The sequence below is a fragment of the Notamacropus eugenii genome, chromosome 1 (genome assembly GCF_028372415.1).
Source record: "Notamacropus eugenii isolate mMacEug1 chromosome 1, mMacEug1.pri_v2, whole genome shotgun sequence".
Taxonomy (NCBI): Eukaryota; Metazoa; Chordata; class Mammalia; order Diprotodontia; family Macropodidae; genus Notamacropus; species Notamacropus eugenii.
The window spans coordinates 302075186-302093395 of NC_092872.1; the positions used below are offsets into that span (position 1 = coordinate 302075186).

Below are 18210 nucleotides of genomic sequence, written 5' to 3' on the forward strand. Positions count from 1 at the left end.
TTCAACAACGTCTCCCATCTCTACATGAAAATCATTCAAAATTCTTTGAATAATATCATAACAGAAATATCCTTGTTTAATGACCCTGAAAATGTCATTATTGTTGTTTTTATTAACTATTATTATTATTTATCTCTACTGTAAACAGAGATTATTGTTTTCACTTAAGGTTACGGTCTAAAAAACTCCAGAACCCATTTGCGACTTGTCTCCAGCCCCTGTCTAAATACTAACAGTCTACTAATGAACACAAATAATATAAATAATAAAGATCATAAAGTAAAAATAATATCAGTAAAGCTTTTTTAAGTTGATCCTGATTCTAAGTCTAAATTATATATTGATAGAAAATTTCCCAAAGTGACTAAAATGTTCATACCCTTTAATCAAAAAACTACATTACTATGTGTATACCCTAAGGATGTCATTGATAAGAATAAAGTCTTTATAATATACCAAAATATTGGTAGCAAGACTTCTATGTGAGAGCAAAAATTTGGAACCCAAGTAGAAGCCCTTTGATAGGAGAAAACTTAAACATAATGATACATGAATGTAATAGAATATTACCATGGCATAAGAAACGATTAATGTTATGACTTAAGAATGGAAAAATCTACATGAACTGATGCACAGTGAAGTAAGTATAGTCAAGAAAAAAATATGAACAATAAATACAGCAATGTAAATGGGGAAAAAACAGCTACATACCCAAGAAGAACAATTTAATGTTGCAAAATTACATAGAATGAGCTTGATTCAAAAGAAGAGATATATGAAGATACTTTTTCATCCCATCTTCATCCAGATGTAGGAGGTCCACAAATGAAACACTGAATACTTTCAGACTTTTTTGATGTACTGATTTTTCTTATCGTTTTCTTCCTGTATTTAACAAAATTTACTATATAGAATGGTTCTGTTAAGAGGTAGTAGAAGAATGCTGGAGAAAATTGTGATGATGTAAACAAAATAAAATATATCAATAAAAATTTTATCTTTTAAAAGAAAGTAAAAATGCCTAGGGAAATTTGGGAGGAAATGACCTAGTTCATTTGTGGTCATAATTGTGGCTAGAAACAATGGAATTCACATGAGATAACATATGCAAAATGACTTGCAAACCTGAAGGCATTATATAAATATCAGCTGGTAGTAACAGTGGTACTACTATATGTATGTTTGTCCTTCGTTGCCAAAGAAGACCACGCCATCAGAGAAATGATGACATGACTTGCACTTGACTTTGTTTTGAGTGAGGGAGGGCTGTGCAGGTCACCAGCCTCACTTCTCCTCCAGAGCCATCTGAATCCAGTGACCAGATATTCATCAGGATGACTGGAGATGAGTGACTTTCCCAACTGCACACAGCTAGTGAGTGTCAAGTGTCTGAGGTGAGATTTGAACTCAGGTCCTCCTCACTCCTGCACTGGTGCTCTATCCACCGTACCACCTAGCTGGTACTACTATATAAGGATTTGTTGAAGGAAGTGGTGATATTTAGTTTGGAAAAGGACAGGATAACTCTTTTCAAGTATTTAAAGGATTGTCATATAGAAAGGGGATTAAATTTATTCTGCTTGCCTTACCAAAAAGAACTAAAACAGTAAGTGAAAGTAACAGAGAGGCTGGTTTGAGGTCAATATATAGGAAAAAATCTTCCTAATGATTAGAGCTATCAAAAAATGAAGAAGAACCTTTGTTGGTGGGTTCCTCAGCTCTGGACATCAGATTGGGGCTGGATAATTACATGTAGGTGATGTTGAAGAGGGATTTTCCACCCCAGGTTTGAGCTGGATTGCTTCTAAAGTCCTTTCCAATTCTGAAATTTTATGATTTTGTGGTTCAGTTAGTAAATCAGTCAATGCAAATAACTGGCTGCTGTTGTCCAGTTGTTTCAATCATGTCCAATTCTTTGTGGCCCCATCTGGGGTTTTCTTGAAGAAGACACTGGAGTGATTTGCCACTTCCTTCTCCAGCTTATTTTACAGATGAGCAAATGAGACAAACAGGGCTAAGTGACTTGCTCAAGTTCCACAGCTAGTATGTGTCTGAGGTCTGATTTGAACTCAGGAAGATGATTCCAGGCCTGGACCTCTATCCATTGTGCCCCTAGCTGCCCAAACAACTGGCAGTTGTACACAGTTCTCTTCACAGTGCTTTTGCCTTCTTTTGTTCTTCCCCTATGGGGAAGCAATAGGTATGAGTACTCTATGCTACATCTCCTTGCTCATATAAGAATATTCTTGATTTCCAACCATGGATAAGACTTCATATTAACTGTCAAGGACAAAGGGGATCTGCCCACATAAACATAAATTTAGATTTAGTCTTCTTTCTACATTGGCGTATAACATCAAGTAGGGGCAGCTAGGTGGCACAGTGAATAGAGCACCAATGCAAGACTCAGGAGGACCTGGGTTCAAATCCCACCTCAGACACTTGACACTCACTAGCTACATGATCTTGGGGAAGTCACTTAACCCCACCTGCCTCATCCTGGGTCATCTCCAGTCATCCTGATGAATATCTGGTCACTGGATTCAGATGGCTCTGGAGGAGAAGTGAGGCTGGTGACCTGCACAGCCTTCCCTCACTCAAAACAAAGTCAAGTGCAAGTCATATCATCACTTCTCTGATGGCATGGTCTTCTTTGACAAAGAAGGACGAACACACATAGATACACTCTGGCATAGTGATTTCATATTAGTTCTCTCTGAGAATAAAGGACAACAACCAACACAATATTTCCCATAGCCCTTTCAAAGATAGTTTCCCAAACTTTCCTTCAGTACAAGGGATTATTTTTCTTGTGTGCGTTGATATTACCATGGTTCAATATTTCAGCGGATCTGTGACTCTCATTTAGTGAAACTATTCCTTCTAATGGCACAGAACACAAGCCACCCAACATTTCTTCTTCATTGTGATTCTTGACTTTTTTCTCCCGTAAATCTGATTTAGGAGCTCTACCCATTGTTTTCTGGGCCTTATGCTAGGTTTGTTGACATTTTGTAGTAACCCATCCATTACCCTTCACTGTCACTGTGTAACCGACCCTCCTACTTTTCCAGTCATGTATTTCTTTGATACCTTTTAGACTACTTTTTGTATGCAATTCACCATGGAGATTATGTAGCAATCTGTTTGTGGGGCTTTGCACTGCCTCTACCATTTTAGTTCCTTGAAGGCCATAGAATTCTAAGATTTTGTAGGCATATAAGAACTGTATAAAAATAAAGGTGTTAAAAAGCAGGGTTTTTGTTTCAGGGACAAAGTTGGGGTTGTTTAAAATGCACAATTTCCCAAAGGCAATGTGACCCACTCTCTCTTATTCAATTATGGGCCCAGTTCATTTCTCAACTACATTATCTGTACAACACATATGCACTGATGGGAGAATTCAATGGGATGTCCATCCAAATACATCTATCAGCCTGAACCAGGAGTTAGCAAATTAAAGCATGTGAGCCAAATCTGATCTCAGCCTGTTTTTGTACAACCTATGAGCTAAGAATATTTTTTATATTTTATTTAAAAATGTAAAAACCGTTCTTCACTTGTGGATAGTATGGAAATAAGCAACTTAGAGGGAATTTGACCTCAAATTGCTGACCCTCTGATCTAGACAACAGGTATTCTCCATCCACTTGGTTTTTCCTGTGTGAATGCATTCTCCATAGCTGAAGCAAAAATTCCATCCAGTTTATCCTGTCTTAAATGAATCATAAATATTTCCCTTTACATGAAAGTCCTACCTAGTGAGGCATAGAAACCCATCATTAGCTGTCACAGTGCCTTCTAAAAGCTATCTAACTTCTTGAAAATTTATCATCTCTTAGCAAACTAGTAATGGCAGTAATGTACTAGTAATTACACTGCATTTTTCAACATACATTTTATCTTTTTATGAAAGGTTCTTTCCTAAATTATGGGTTCATTTTTTATGAAGATTGTTGCGTACTTTTGATGGTGGGTGGTAGTTTTGCATTTTAGGGGATGCTTGAGTTATAACCTTTCTGAAAAAACTGCATATAGATCTTTAAGGCTTAACGTTTTTGAACAGAAAAACAAATGACCTTCATTAATGATACACTAGCATCCAAAGCCATTAAATCCTTGTAGCTTTCTTATGTTATAAAATGTCTTTAATCATCAGGTCAGGGAAAGCAGTGTAATTAGTAGAATAACCTTGGATTTAGAGTCTAAGGACCTAGCTTCAAAGCCCAGTTCTGCTACCTTCAATCATGGTGGCCTTGGAAAAGTTACTTCACCATTCTGTGCCTTGAGTTCCCTTTTTGAAAAATAAGGGAGTTGGAACTAAATAGTTCAAAGTCACTTCCATTCCTAAATGTAACCCTATGACCAATCTCTCAGGCTCCTCCCTGAATCATTTGGATTCACAGCAAAATGAAATCTATTTGTCATAGTTAATTGTGCCTCAGATACTCAAGCAGACAATGACTGTATGTTTTGTGGTTTCACAAGGAAAGGAGATCTCATAGCATTTGTTTTATTAATAGAGTCAATGGTAACTTCAAAGGAAAAATGTAGTTCAGAAATGAATCATTTCTTACCCATTGGCTGAGATTTATAACTCCAAAACTGTCACAGAAATGAACCGAGATGAATTCAAAGTAAAATGTATGAATCTCTTTCTAAAAATAAAGTTGGAAAAACATGTTATATTATGGGACTTGGGAATTTAACATAATGTTTAGTAGGCAACAAGTCAGCTTCCCATTTAGAAGTGCTGTTAAACAGAACTATGTGAAAGAACGCTCATTACCGTCAGCAGTTGTATTAATCAGATATGGGTAATAAAAAATACATATTTTTTGGAGGGAAACAGCGTTCTAAAATTCTGTTTTGCTTTATCCTTCTACATACAAAGACCAGGTAGTCCCAACTAGCACATGTCAAAGCCTAGATCTCTTTGGTTTGCTGGAATTGCCAGCAGTAACATTCTCTCCCCTGAAGCAATTTGGGTTTACAATAGTGTGATATGTTCAAAAGAGTCTTCGTTTTGGATTCAGAGAAACTGGGTTCATATCCCAATTCTGCTACTAAATACCTATATGACCTCAGGCAAGTCACTTAACCTCTCTAGCCCTCATTTTCTTAATCAGCAAAATGAGAAAACTGGAATAAGATGAGCTCAAAGGTCATGTCGAGCTCTAAATCTATGATCCAATGGTTTCACCCTCAGATCTGAGATGGTGGTAGATCAACTTCACTAGTCCCTTCAACCTTACAAACAAATGCCACCAAGCTCTTTTCAAATTCCTTTTCTTTTGGTCTATCCCCATTGGCTTTTTCCAACTCTTCCTCAGCCCCCTTGTATGGTATGACTATCAGGGATATGGGGAGATGCCTACACTCTTATGGCACAAATCTAAGTGTTTCACCATTCTTAGGGTTAAAGGGTTGTTGGCACATGATACAAGAACTCTGTTTTATAAGGCATTGAACATCAAAGGTCTTCAAGGCAAGTCAAATAGTTGGAGAAAGTGATTAGGAGGAAGGGCACCTTCATCAATCCAAAGTTGCTGCCCTGGGTCAATATCCATTCATCTCCTGCCAGTCCTGGCTCTGCCAACATGTGTACTATGGTGGCAATGAAAAGTAGGGCCTCTCCCTCTGTCTCTTACTAAGGGATTGGCTGCTCCTCTTCCCCTGAGGCAGAGGAAGGCAGGGATTCTGTTTTCAGGGAGAGGGGATCTACTCAGAAAGAAGACTTCTGGCTCTCTTGTTCAGGGGCAGATAAGAGCATGTAGGATACACAGGAAACTTCTTGGTGTGGAGGGAATAAGTGAAATCATTCCCCCTAAATTTCATTGTTTTGGGACCCAGCCTTCCTCCTTTCCAGCTGCGTTCTGATGGTACCTAGTCAGAATGTTTTCCATGTCACCTCCCCTGCCCTGTCACCGATCACTCAGGTGGAAAAAAAGTTTAATTATAGTTTTAGGTGCTGACTGTCCCAATACTAGACATAAAGAACATTATTCAAAGGAGATCTTAATCACAAGAAGGTGGGGAATGTGGCTTCTGGAACTTATGACTCATGATGGGAGAGAGAAGAGAATCAGGACACACCTTTCCAGACTAGAGGCAAACCACAAGTAAGAGAGAGTTATCAGAAAGGCATATTTGGAAAAGAGCTGTAAAGTTAGATTCAAGTGACCTTGATTCCAGTCTTAGAGCATCTCTATATTACTTCATCACTCAAGAAATTTTCTGCAGAAATATGACAATACTTATTATATCTGCATTATATCAATAGTTTCTTATAAAGTTTCTTACATTTTTAAAAAAAGACTTTAGGTAAGTCATGTCTTTCGTGGCCTCAATTTCCTCATCTCTAAAAGAAAAGATGCTGGACTAGAGTATATAGACAGAGTTCCTACGATCCTGCTATGAAATCTCCCCTTCATATCACACCCACTAACAGTGAGGACACTGCCCTGCCTGTCCTGTATTCCTTTCTATTCTCACTTCTCTCTCTTACTGGGTGATCTTACCAACTCCCATAAAATCAATTATATATGACTCTCAGTTCTGTTTGTCCAGCCTCAACACCTCTCCCAATCTCCATTTGCCTCATTAACATCTTGAATTAGATGTTCTGTAGATAGGAGTGTGATGGAAACAGCTCTTACTGACTCCTGAGAGCTGATTGTTAAATTTTCAGTGTGAGCAATCTATACCTTGGAAATTAGCAAATGTTACAATCAAAGCTTGATTTATAGCTTTGTTGATTGTCTAGACTTAAGAAAAATGATGGAGAAAATAGTAATAATTCAGATAAAACTTAAAAGCATGTTGTGAGTACTTTTTGAGAGAGCCACTTGTAAATCATTTACCAATATAGCACTGCCTGTAAACACCTTAAGTCCACAATGTCTAAACCTGAACTCATTATCTTCCCTCCTCAATCCTCCTCCTTCTGAACTTCCCTATGATTTTGTAGAGCACCACCATCCTCCTAGTCACCCAGGCTTGCCATCTAGATGGCATCCTTGACTCCTCACTCCTTCACTCCCCCCCATATCCAATCAGTGGTCAAGTCATGTTATTTCTACCTTCATCATATCTCTCATATTCACCCCTTTCTCTCCTCTTACACTGCTACCACCCTGATTCAGGTCCTCAGTTCCCCAGACATGGACTACTGAAGTAGCCTCCTGGTTGATCTTTCTGCCTCAAGTCTCTTCCCACTCCACTCTATACTCCTCTAAGCTGTCAAGTTGTTCTTCCTGAAATTCAGGTCTGATGCTCCTCTCTCCCTGCCATTAAATACACTTCGGTGGCTGCCTGTTACCCTGAGGATCAATTATAAAATCCATGATTTGGCTTTCAAATACCTTCATAACCTACCCCTTTCCTTCCTTTCCAGTCTTCTAATACTTTATTCCCTTCCTGTTCTATGATACAACATGGGCTTCCTTACTGTTCCTTATCCAGGACACCCAATCTCCAGACATGGAGCATTTCCACAGGCTGTTGCTCATGTTTAGAATGCATAGAAAGCCCCATCTCCACCTCTTGGCTTCCCTTTGCTTATTCAGTCATTTCCAACTCTTCATGACCCCTTTGGGGCTTTTCTTGGCAAAGATACTGGAGTGGTTTGCCATTTCCTTTTAGAGATGAGGAAACTGAGGCAGGCAGGGTTAAGTGACTTGCCTAGGGTCACACAGCTAAAATGTATGAGATCAGATTTGAACACAGGAAAATGAGTCTTTCTGACTTCAGACCTGGAATGCTATCCATTTTGCCACCTAGCCACTACCCTATCCTCCCTGACTTCCACTAAATCTCAACTAAAGTCTCACTTTCTTCAAGAAGCCTTTTCCAATCCTTCTTAATTTTCATGCCTTCCCTCTGAGATTATCTCAAATTTATCCAAATATATCTTGTTTGTACCGTTGTGTGCATATTGTCTCCCCTATTAGACTGTGAATTCCTTCTGATCAAGGATTCTATTTTGCTTTTCTTTGTACTACCAGAGCTTAGCACAGTACTTGTTACACAGTAGGTGCTTAAATTCTTAGTTGACTCGCTCCTCTGCACTCAAGGCCTTGGTAAAGTCCTTCCCACTAATCCCCAGCATCATCCCCTCCCTACAGTGATCTAAAAGGAAATGAAGAAGCTAGCTAGCTATTTCTCTTACACACACATACACAAAAATAGGTACCAAGTGACATAAGAAAAATGGAGTGGGGAGTTAAGGCAATTAACTCAAAAATTAAGGCAATTAACTCTCAAAAGAGAGATAGATGCAAATTGTGTTTTTCTTCATATGTCCTTTATTTTTAATTTGGAAGAGATAAACAGAGATAAAACAGAGAGGTAAATAGAAGTGTATATAGAATAATTTTACATGTATAGAAAAATTTTACATATATACCTACTTGTGTTTGGGAGAGGGGAGAACAAAAAGGGAAAAAAGAAATTTACATAACTTATTTGTATATTTGGAGGGAATAGCGAGATGTACATGGTAGATTTTCAGTTTCATGGGCAATCATCTTTTTTTATTGTACTGTGTTATGGAAATGTTTGGTTCAATGAATTGAAAATAAAATACATATTAAGATGGGGGGGGGGAGAAATGTTTCACCATCAGTCTTGTGAAGTCTTTAAATGTTACTTTACATTAGTGGAATCATTAGATCAATTATTCTCCTACTCCCTTTCCTCTGCAATTGTCCATACAAGTGTCACATTTTTCTGAATTCTTGCTCTTCTTTACTTCTTTTAGCAAAACATTCCATTCTATTAAAGTACTATAGTTTGTTCAGGTATTCTGAAATTACTCATTACTCACTTTGCTTTAACTTCTTTGATGCTATAAAAAATGTTGTGTAAATATTTTTTGCATATGTGAGTTTGTTTTATGTGGTACAGTGGACAGAGGGTGAGGCCTGTAGGCAGGAATACCTGAGTTTTCAAATTCAGCTTCAGATACTTAACTAGTTGTGTGAGCCTGGACAAGTCATTTGTCCTGTTTGCTTTTACTTCATCATTGATAAAATGATAATAGCACCCAATTCTCAGGATTGTTGGGAGAGTCAAATGAGATGATATTTGTAAAGTGCTTAGCAAAATGCCTAGCATATAATGTATGATTAAATGTTTATTTTCTTCCCCTGCTGGCTTACTAGTAGTGTTACTGGTCTAAGAGTATCTATACTTTAATGATGTTTTTGGCATTATTCCAAATTATTTCCAGAATACTTGCTACCACCAACAGTGAGTTACTATGTATGCTTTCCTATGGTCCAACAAATATTTCCCATCTTTTTGGTCTTTTGTTACCTTTGCAGTTCTGAAGATTTAGAGTCTGAGGAGGGCTAGATGAAAACAGTACTTCTGATTTGACCTTGGGTAAGTGATTCAAGGTAGTTAGGTAGCACAGTAGATAGAGTGCTGGGTTTGAAAGAAGGAAGACTCTTCTTTGTGAGTTCAAATCTTACCTTAGGTACTTCCTAACTGTGTGACCCTTGGCAAGTCACTTAATCTTGCTTGCTTCAATTTCTTTATCTGTAAAAATAAGCTGGAGAAGGAAATGACAAACTACTCCAGTATCTTTGCCAAGAAAGCCCCAAATTGGGGTCATGAAAAACTGGACATGACTGAAAAACAACTGAAAAATAAAAAAGTGACAGTTTCTCTGGGCCTCAGTGTCCTTATCTGCAAAATGAAAGTGGTGGACAAATGGCCTCTAAGCATGACTGTAGCTGTCAATCTATGATTCAATGATGCATGTGTTAGGTTAATGGAATATAAGATCTTCCCTGTACATTAATAGGTCTATGTGACCACATGTCCTCTTTTCTCTTGGAATAAGAGTAGTGTTCCCAGGTTTAAAGTTACACAGTTATTTCAATCATGGATGTCTTGTTGCTTTGAATTTTGGTTCAGTTCACAACTGTGATAGATTCTGAGTCACATAGAGCCCTGATGGGTGCTGAGCCAATTAGGCACTGAGTCATGTGGATTTTGATTCCTTCTGGCTCTGAGCCTGTTAGTTGAAGACCATATATATTGGGAGGCTGGTATTTTACTCTGGAGCTCACTCATGGGAAGAATGTTTCTTTATGATTTGGCCAGATGAGACTCTGGGTAGCTTTTGTTAAGGAGCCTCCAGGCTCTTTGAACCCAGACATTGGTGCTCGCTGGTCTGGTGATTATGTATCTATTACTTTGTTTAGACAGTTGGAGCCTTATCTATTGGATTCTTTCCTGGATATTCACTTCTTTCTACTTATCTGCATTGCTTAATTAAAGTAAGAGGAAGAGTACTAACCCCTTTGATGCTGTCTTTCCTTTAGAAAAGAAGACCAAGAACCTATGTTTAGCAGCCCTCCTGTATGCTGGTGTTATTGATCTTATACCTCCATAGCAGCGCTTGTAGTATTAACCCTATAGCATGTGAGAGGAAACTATGGAACTGTTTTAATCTGAATTATTATTGATCTAGAACATTTTTTAATACAGTTTTTGATAGCTCACATTCTTTTGAAAATTACCTGTTCATATATCCTTTGAACTCTTATGAATTAGGCTATGCATTTAGATATTCATATAAATTCCTTATATATTTTGAATATCAGACTTTTATCCAAGATATTACCTATGAAGATATTTCCAAGTTTTTCTAATTCTGATGGTATTTATTTTGCTTATGCAAAAACTTTTTAAGTTTATTGACCATTTAACTTTTCTACTCACCTCTATTCCTTGTTTAGCTTATAGATCTCCTCCTAGTCAGTCCTTAATTTCTCCTTTCACTCTCCTTAATTTTTTTACTATGTGATCCTTATATTTAGGTCATCTAGAGCTTATTGTGGCATATAGTTTAAGATGGCTTCAATCATTTTACAAACAGCATTGAGTTTTCTATATTTCCACTATAAAAGATGACCTGGTTGCCATAGTAGATGACTAATCACTTTTGAGAAGCATCCATCAGTCCCTCTTATGAACACTTTTTTCTCTCTCTCCTCTAGGGGAGAAAAAAACTATTATTTCTCTTCTTAGAAATGAACATTCAGGAAGTAAGCAGAAAAAAACAAACAGAAAGTGAGGGTCCCCTGAACTTATTGAATTATGGGACACATTACCTCTGGTTAGCGAATTAAATTTAGTTTTGAAAACCATGGAATGAGCTCTCTCACTCCTTTTGAACTGATGATAGGTACAATTTAGCTTTTCAGTGAGTTGTTACTATCAGAAGTGTTCAGAAATAACTATATCAAAAGAGGCATGAGAAAAATATATGTATATACAAATATATTTATATATATGCATATATAAGCTAGCATGTATATAGTGCTATAAGGTTTGCAAAGCACTGTATATGTGTTAACTCATTTTATCCTCACAACAACCCTATGAGGTAGGTGCAATTATTATCCATTTTACAGATGAGGAAACTGAGGCCATAAGAGGTCAAGAAATTCACTCAGGGTCACACAGTGTTTGAGGCAGGATTCAAACTCTGATTTTCCTAGATCCTAATCCATTACACACTGTACCACCTAGCTACATATTTATGCATATATGTATACATATGTATGGGCAGCTAGGTGGCACTGTGTACCAGTGGACAGAGGAACAGGCCTGGCATCAGGAAAACTCACCTTCCTGAGTTCAAATCTAGCCTCAGACACTTACTAGCTGTATGACACTGGGTAAGTCATTAAACCCTGTTTGCCTCAGTTTCTTCATCTGTAAAACTGAGCTGGAGAAGGAAATGGCAAACCACTCCAGTATCTTTGCCAAGGGGACCCCAAGTGGGGTCACAAAGAGTCAGATACAACTGAAACAACTGAACAACACATATATGTATCTACATGTATGTATACACACACATAATAGAAATTGAATCCAAAGGCTAGGAGATCATCAGATGACTGGTTAACCAAAGAAATCAGAAAGGTTTCATGAAAGAGAGAGACTTTGAGCTGGACACATGACAGAGAGGGCACAGGGTCCAGTAAGAGAAAAACACAGCAGCAGCAAAGTCAAGGACATATTTGGCCAGAGCTAAACTGAAATATTGATGTTTTCTAGTTACAAAGCATTTTCCTTATCAGACTCTTGTGAGGTAGAATGTTTGCCCAAACATAGCTGTTAGGTTAAGAGCCAAGAGTGAAATTCAGGTCTCCTTCCTCCAAGTCCCATGATTTTCTTATTACTGACTCTCAAGATCCCAAACTTCTTGAGTCCTTAAGGGCCATGTATTATTAGTCTTTGTAACTGTCTCACTGCCTAGCGCAGGACCTTGTACATGATGGAATTTAATGAATTGATACGTAGTGGGGGCAGGGGTGGAGGAATTCTGAACTTGGAGTCAAAGTTTCTATAGTAATGGGCAGCTAGGTGGGACAATGGATAGAGCACTGACCTGGAGTCAGCAACATGTGAGTTCAAATCCAGCTTCAGATTCTTGCTAGCTGTGTGACTTTGGGTAGTCAATTTACTGTTTCAGTTTCCTCAACTGTAAAATGGGAATAATAATAGCACATACATGCCAGGGTTGTTGTAAACATCTATTGACATATTTGTAAAGCAGTTAGCACAGTTCCTGATATATAATGAGTACTTAATTAACGCTCTTTGCCTTACTGATTTTCTTCCTAATGATTTTAATCAGAAAAATGTCTGTGCCAAAGAACACTCCTATAAATCATGCCAAGACAGAAGCCAGACATGGGATGTCAGGGTTCCTTTTCTATGAGACACTTCACTTGAGCCCTTGAGAGGACTTTTATTACCAGACCTATCACTCTGGAGCATCTCGTGAATATTAATTTCACTCTGAAAATAGTGGCTTAGACAGATGGTAAGTGTGTAAGAAGCAAACACATGTGACACAAGGAGAAAGAACACCATCTTTATGGCTTGGATGTTATCAAATACTGCTGAGTGGAGACTGGATCATTTTAAAACCAATTTGACTTCTCCTACTCCTGATTGGCTAGTGGATGTCTTTCCCCGACATGTTTCTTCCCAGTGATCAGCAGTACCCCCAGGATTGTCTGTTTCTATAAGCCAAGGCAAATGGATTTCTGTTGAATGCCTGCCTGTTACTTTGAAAGCTTTAACCCATGTTCAATAATACATCAGTAGCTCTTCCTTTTCCTCATGAAATAAAAATTTCTTTGCCAAGAAAGTGAGAGTTCTGAGTTCTCTCATTTCAGTGAAGAGAAATTGGTCACCATGGGCAGATTTATTTTTATGTATACGACCAAATTGTATAACTTTGCTTCACTAGAAAAATATGGAGCCCACTTCTCTTAACCACTTGATTTTTTAAAGGACCATGAATTCTGACCCCTATTAAGGAAATATTATTCAGACTGAAAAATGCTCACTTCCCTCAGTGCGCACACTCTGTGGCTTGGTCAGATGTGTCTTGCTCAAAATAAAGAGTATCTCCTCTTAAACTGTGTGCTATTCAAGTATTATTTTAATGGATAAATCATCTAATCTGCCCCAAAGGAGGAAGTGGTATGACAACTTCCTAAAGGAAGACCTCCTTCTCACTTTTATGAAATGGTTCTGACTCCCAAGTTCATTGAAAATGCTTATGAGAAATCTTGGGATTCCAGCCATATCACATGACTCCTAAAAAATAAACATAATTAGTCTTTCGGCATGTAAAGAAATCTCTCAAACCTAAATAGGAACATGAGAAGTTCTTGTATACATACATGCTGAGACACCAACTTTAGCTTTCATAGGAGAGACAAAAGTAATTTAGGACTCACAGATAAAGTACAGTGCTGTAAGGATTAAGAATTTTGTTCAAGCAATGAGATATAGCCCTGAATATCCCAGACCTCATTCAGTTGGAATGATTTATGACTGCAGAACTATTTACAAAGAATTTAGTTGGAAATGAAGAGAGATAGGCTAACAACCCAATAAATGCATGTAATCCCTTGGGGGGGTGGGTGGGAATAACAGGGTAGCTAGGTGGTGTAGTGGTTAGAGCAGCAGACCTGGAGTCAGGAAGACAGACTCATCTTCCTGATTTCAAATCTAGCCTCAGACACTTACTAGCTATGTGACCCTGAGCAAGTCACTTAACCCTGTTTGTTAAGAGGGGGATCTGTTAACAGATAAAGTCAAACAAACTAATATTTTTATTCTTCTTAGCATTTGAAAACTAAGGGCTGAACCAAAAAAATCAACAGGAATTTGCTTCATAGCAACTTATTTATAAATTTAGGTTTTGCTTCATAGGGATACGTTCTCTTAAAGTTAATGAGGCTTTCTATACAGTTTGGAAGTTATCCTATGCTTCACAGGCAGAACATAAACTGAACACACCTCATAAACTGGCCAGATAATGTAACTGTGAAACTCCTTCTGGTACTAGTTCATAATAACAAATGGAAGCTATTGGCAAAATGCTAAACCACAGCCTTTGACTTACCAATGAAAAGAGAAGGTTTATAGGAGGAGCAAGAGAGGCAAGAGATGAAAAGAGAACAGTCATGAAAAGAGGGGGGAAAAAGGATGAAAAAGGTTTTCAAAAGACTTTCAAAGGTCATCATCAGAAAATTAAAAGTATTTTTAAAAGTAAGCAGGAATAGCTAGGTAGTCCAGTGGCTAGAGCCTTGGCCTTGGAGTTAGAAGGACTTGAGTTCAAACCAAGCTTCAGACATTTACTAGCTGTGTAACTCTGGGCAAGTCACTTAACCCTGTTTGCCTCAGTTTCCTCATCTGTAAAATGAGCTGGAGAAGGAAATGAAAGGCAAGCCATTCAAGTATCTTTGCCAAGAAAATCCCAAATGGGGTCACAAAGAGTCAGACATGAGTGAAATGAATGAACAACAAAAACATTATTATTTGAGGTCATTACCAGACACTTACAAGCTGAGTGAACCTAGACAAGTCACTTAACCCCAACTGCCTCACAATAAAAAGTAAGCAGAGATGAAATTGTCTTTTGTTTTAATATCCAGCTGAATAAAGTCTTCCTTGGACTACAGTGGATACTCAATCAATAACTAGGATGGGGCAGCTAGGACCCTCTTATACTTCAGCAAGTAGAAATACTGAATTTTTCACCTAGTCAGCAAAAAAATAAATAAATAAACTAGAAAGCTACCAGACAACATTCTTCCTCCCTTTGCCCCATTCACGAACTGAGTTTTTCTCAGGTCAAACTTGGTTTCACAGCACCAACTCTGAGGTGACCTGGGATCTCTCTGAGGTCACTTCCCTACCTACCAACTCTACCATGCTCAAATGACTATGCTTTATGAAGTTTATTTAAAACCATTAAAAATCCAGTTTTCTTTAAAGCTTGAGTTCCAAATTTTATCCTTCCCTCCATTCCCACCACTCTCCCTGAGACAGTAAGCAATCAGATATAAATTGTACATGTGCAATTATGTAAAACATTTTCATGTCAGTCATTTTCTATAAGAAAACTCAAACAAAAGGAAAAAATGAAAGAAAGCAAGCAAAAAAAATAGCATGTTCCAATCTGTATTTGAACAATATCAGTTCTTTTTCTGGAGATGGATAGTATGCTTCATCATTAGTCTTTTGGGATTGTCTTGGATCATTGTATCATTGAGAATATCTGAGTCATTCACGTTTCTTCATTAAATAACATGGTTCTTATTGTATATAATGTTCTCTTGGTTCTGTTCATTTCACTATGCATCAGTTCATGTAAGTCTTTCCAGCTTTTTAGGAAATCATCCTTGTAATTTCTTACAGCCCAATGATATTACATTACAATCATATATCATAGCTTGTTTAGCCATTTCCAAACTGATGGGCATCTCTTCGAATTCCAATTCTTAGCGACCACAAATATTTTTGTACAAATAGGTTCCTTTTCCTTTTGGGGGATGTCTTTGGGATACAGTCCTAGCAATGATATTGTGGGATCAAAGAGTATGCTCAGTTGTATAGTTCCAAATTGCTCTCCAGAATGGTTGGATCAATTTGCAACTCCACCAACAGTGCGTTAGTGCCCCAGTTTTCTCAACTCCCCTTCAACATCCAACATTTTCCTTTTTTGTCATATTAGCCAATCTGATAGGTGTGAAGTGCTACCCTAGAGTTGTGAAATCAATTTTGTATTGTGTATTGTATACTTTCCCTAGGAACCAAAATTGCTAACTGCTTGCTCTAATATATACTAATGTGGATTTTTTTATCCATATATAGGTAGATATAATTCATTTTTTAATATATTTTGTTCATCAGATGTAAAACACACACCTGCCATGCCAATAAATATCCTTGAAACATTCTTTTCTGCTAATTTCTTTAGAAACCTGGATATTTGCTAGTGTGACATTTTTAAATTATGTCTATTTTTCTGCTTTCTTGATGATATTTAAAGAGAAGTATCAAATTCTCTTGACTTTTACCCTTTTTTCAGATTTTTTGGTTGCCTCATGTGGCCAGTGTTGGGCTTTACAATGTTAAGAGTTGCCTCTGATAGATAACACTCTGCAGTGTTATCAAAGAAGTTCACAAAAAAGACGTGGATTAGTAAAGTCAGCTTTATTATGGAAGAATCTGACTTAAGGAATCAACCCAGACAATTCTGTGCAAGGTTGGGCATGGAAACTTTGTTTCCTAAGACATTTTAGAAATATTTCCAACTAGTTCACTTTAAACATATTTTTCAGGAATTTCAGGTCTATGTTTATTTTTCACTCCTTTCTGTAAGAAACAGCCAAATGCGACAGTGAAGTTGTCACTTTAAATTCAAAGTTTATGTACTATAACAAAACGTAGCCACAGAAAAGTATCCAACATCTTATTCGTTAGCTGAATAGAAGGCTTCATGGCATTAAACTTAAAATTATAGATGTATGCTACAAGAGTGCTACAAGACTATCACTTGGACAGCTGAGCAAGGCACGGTAAATGTAGATGGTAAATCTACAAAAATTATGCTACACAATTATGAACATTCCTATGAGTAAGCAGAATGCTAAGAAATTGCAACACAATTACTCAGATAATAAAGTCTTTGAAAATTACTGTCCAGAAGCACAGATGAGTGTTACATACTTTAAAAGGTCAAGTTTGGTTTTAAAGTAGATATAGGAAAAGACATCTTCCCTCAAATCTTTTGCAGACATGAAGGTTCATGGGAGTGGGTATGTTGGCAGATTTTTTTCTGTGTTATTGATCATTGATTATTTTGTGTATTGATAATTTTTTCCTCTTCCTCTTTTTCTTAAACTTTTTATAAGGGATGGCTCTCTGAGATGGGGAATGGGCAGTGAGACGGGATAGATGGACAAGAAGGAGAAGAAGAAGGAGAGGGAGGAGGAGAAGGAAGAGGAGGAAGAGGAAGAGAGTGAGGAGGAAGAGGAGAAGAAGAAGAAGAAGAAGAAGAAGAAGAAGAAGAAGAAGAAGAAGAAGAAGAAGAAGAAGAAGAAGGTAAATCCCCAAAGGAGCAGGGGCTGAGGGCACCAAATATCTTTATAAAATGACAGGACCTAAAGTGGGGAATAAAGGCTGCTACCACAGGAGGGTAGGTGCTAGACAAGAAAGATTAGCATTTCTCATCCTCAAACAAATACCTTTTTTTGACCCACCTACTGCAAGAACTATATCCTTACCTACCAGTATCTACTGTGCCTTCATAGACTGAAAGCAACTGGTTCAGAATCAGCTGTCTGATCACATTCAGACTATCAACTGGTTATAATGAAAATTAGAGTAAATGCCATAGGATGTAAAAAAATATAAATAAGAAGATACATGTATTTACAATAGTGCCAAATAGACCTTCAAACAAGCTATTACTCTAGGAAAATGGGAAATAGATAACAATAAAATGATTGTCTCTATCATCTCTTGGAAAATTTTAATTAATAACTAAGAGTGGTTAAAATGTAAAGATTGAAAGACCCCCAGAAACTGCCTCAGCTAACAAAATCTTATCTCCACACCAAATAGTGAGACATGACACTTGAGGGCAAACCAAGTTTAGAGTACTCGATCATTTACAAAATACTGCAGAGGAAGATGATGGAAGGGTGAGAATAGTATTGCTTGACAAGAAGATGAAAAACATTTGAAGAGAAAAACGAACTTGTTTGGCATGAAATCTGGCTAAACTCCATCATCTCAAGAGAATTTGTAGATGAAACTGGGAAGACAACAGGCATGAAATGGAATAAATATCCCATCATCATGATAATGATCTAT

General features: G+C 37.5%; 1 long non-coding RNA gene across 1 annotated transcript in view; it reads left to right on the forward strand.

Annotated features, from left to right (window-relative positions):
- Positions 1-17367, forward strand: part of LOC140525354 (uncharacterized) — a 33612-nt gene extending 16245 nt beyond the window's left edge. The window contains exon 2 of the long non-coding RNA XR_011974015.1: positions 17247-17367. This is a non-coding gene — a long non-coding RNA (uncharacterized lncRNA). The remainder of the gene's footprint in view (positions 1-17246) is intronic.
- Positions 17368-18210: the final 843 nt, after the last annotated feature.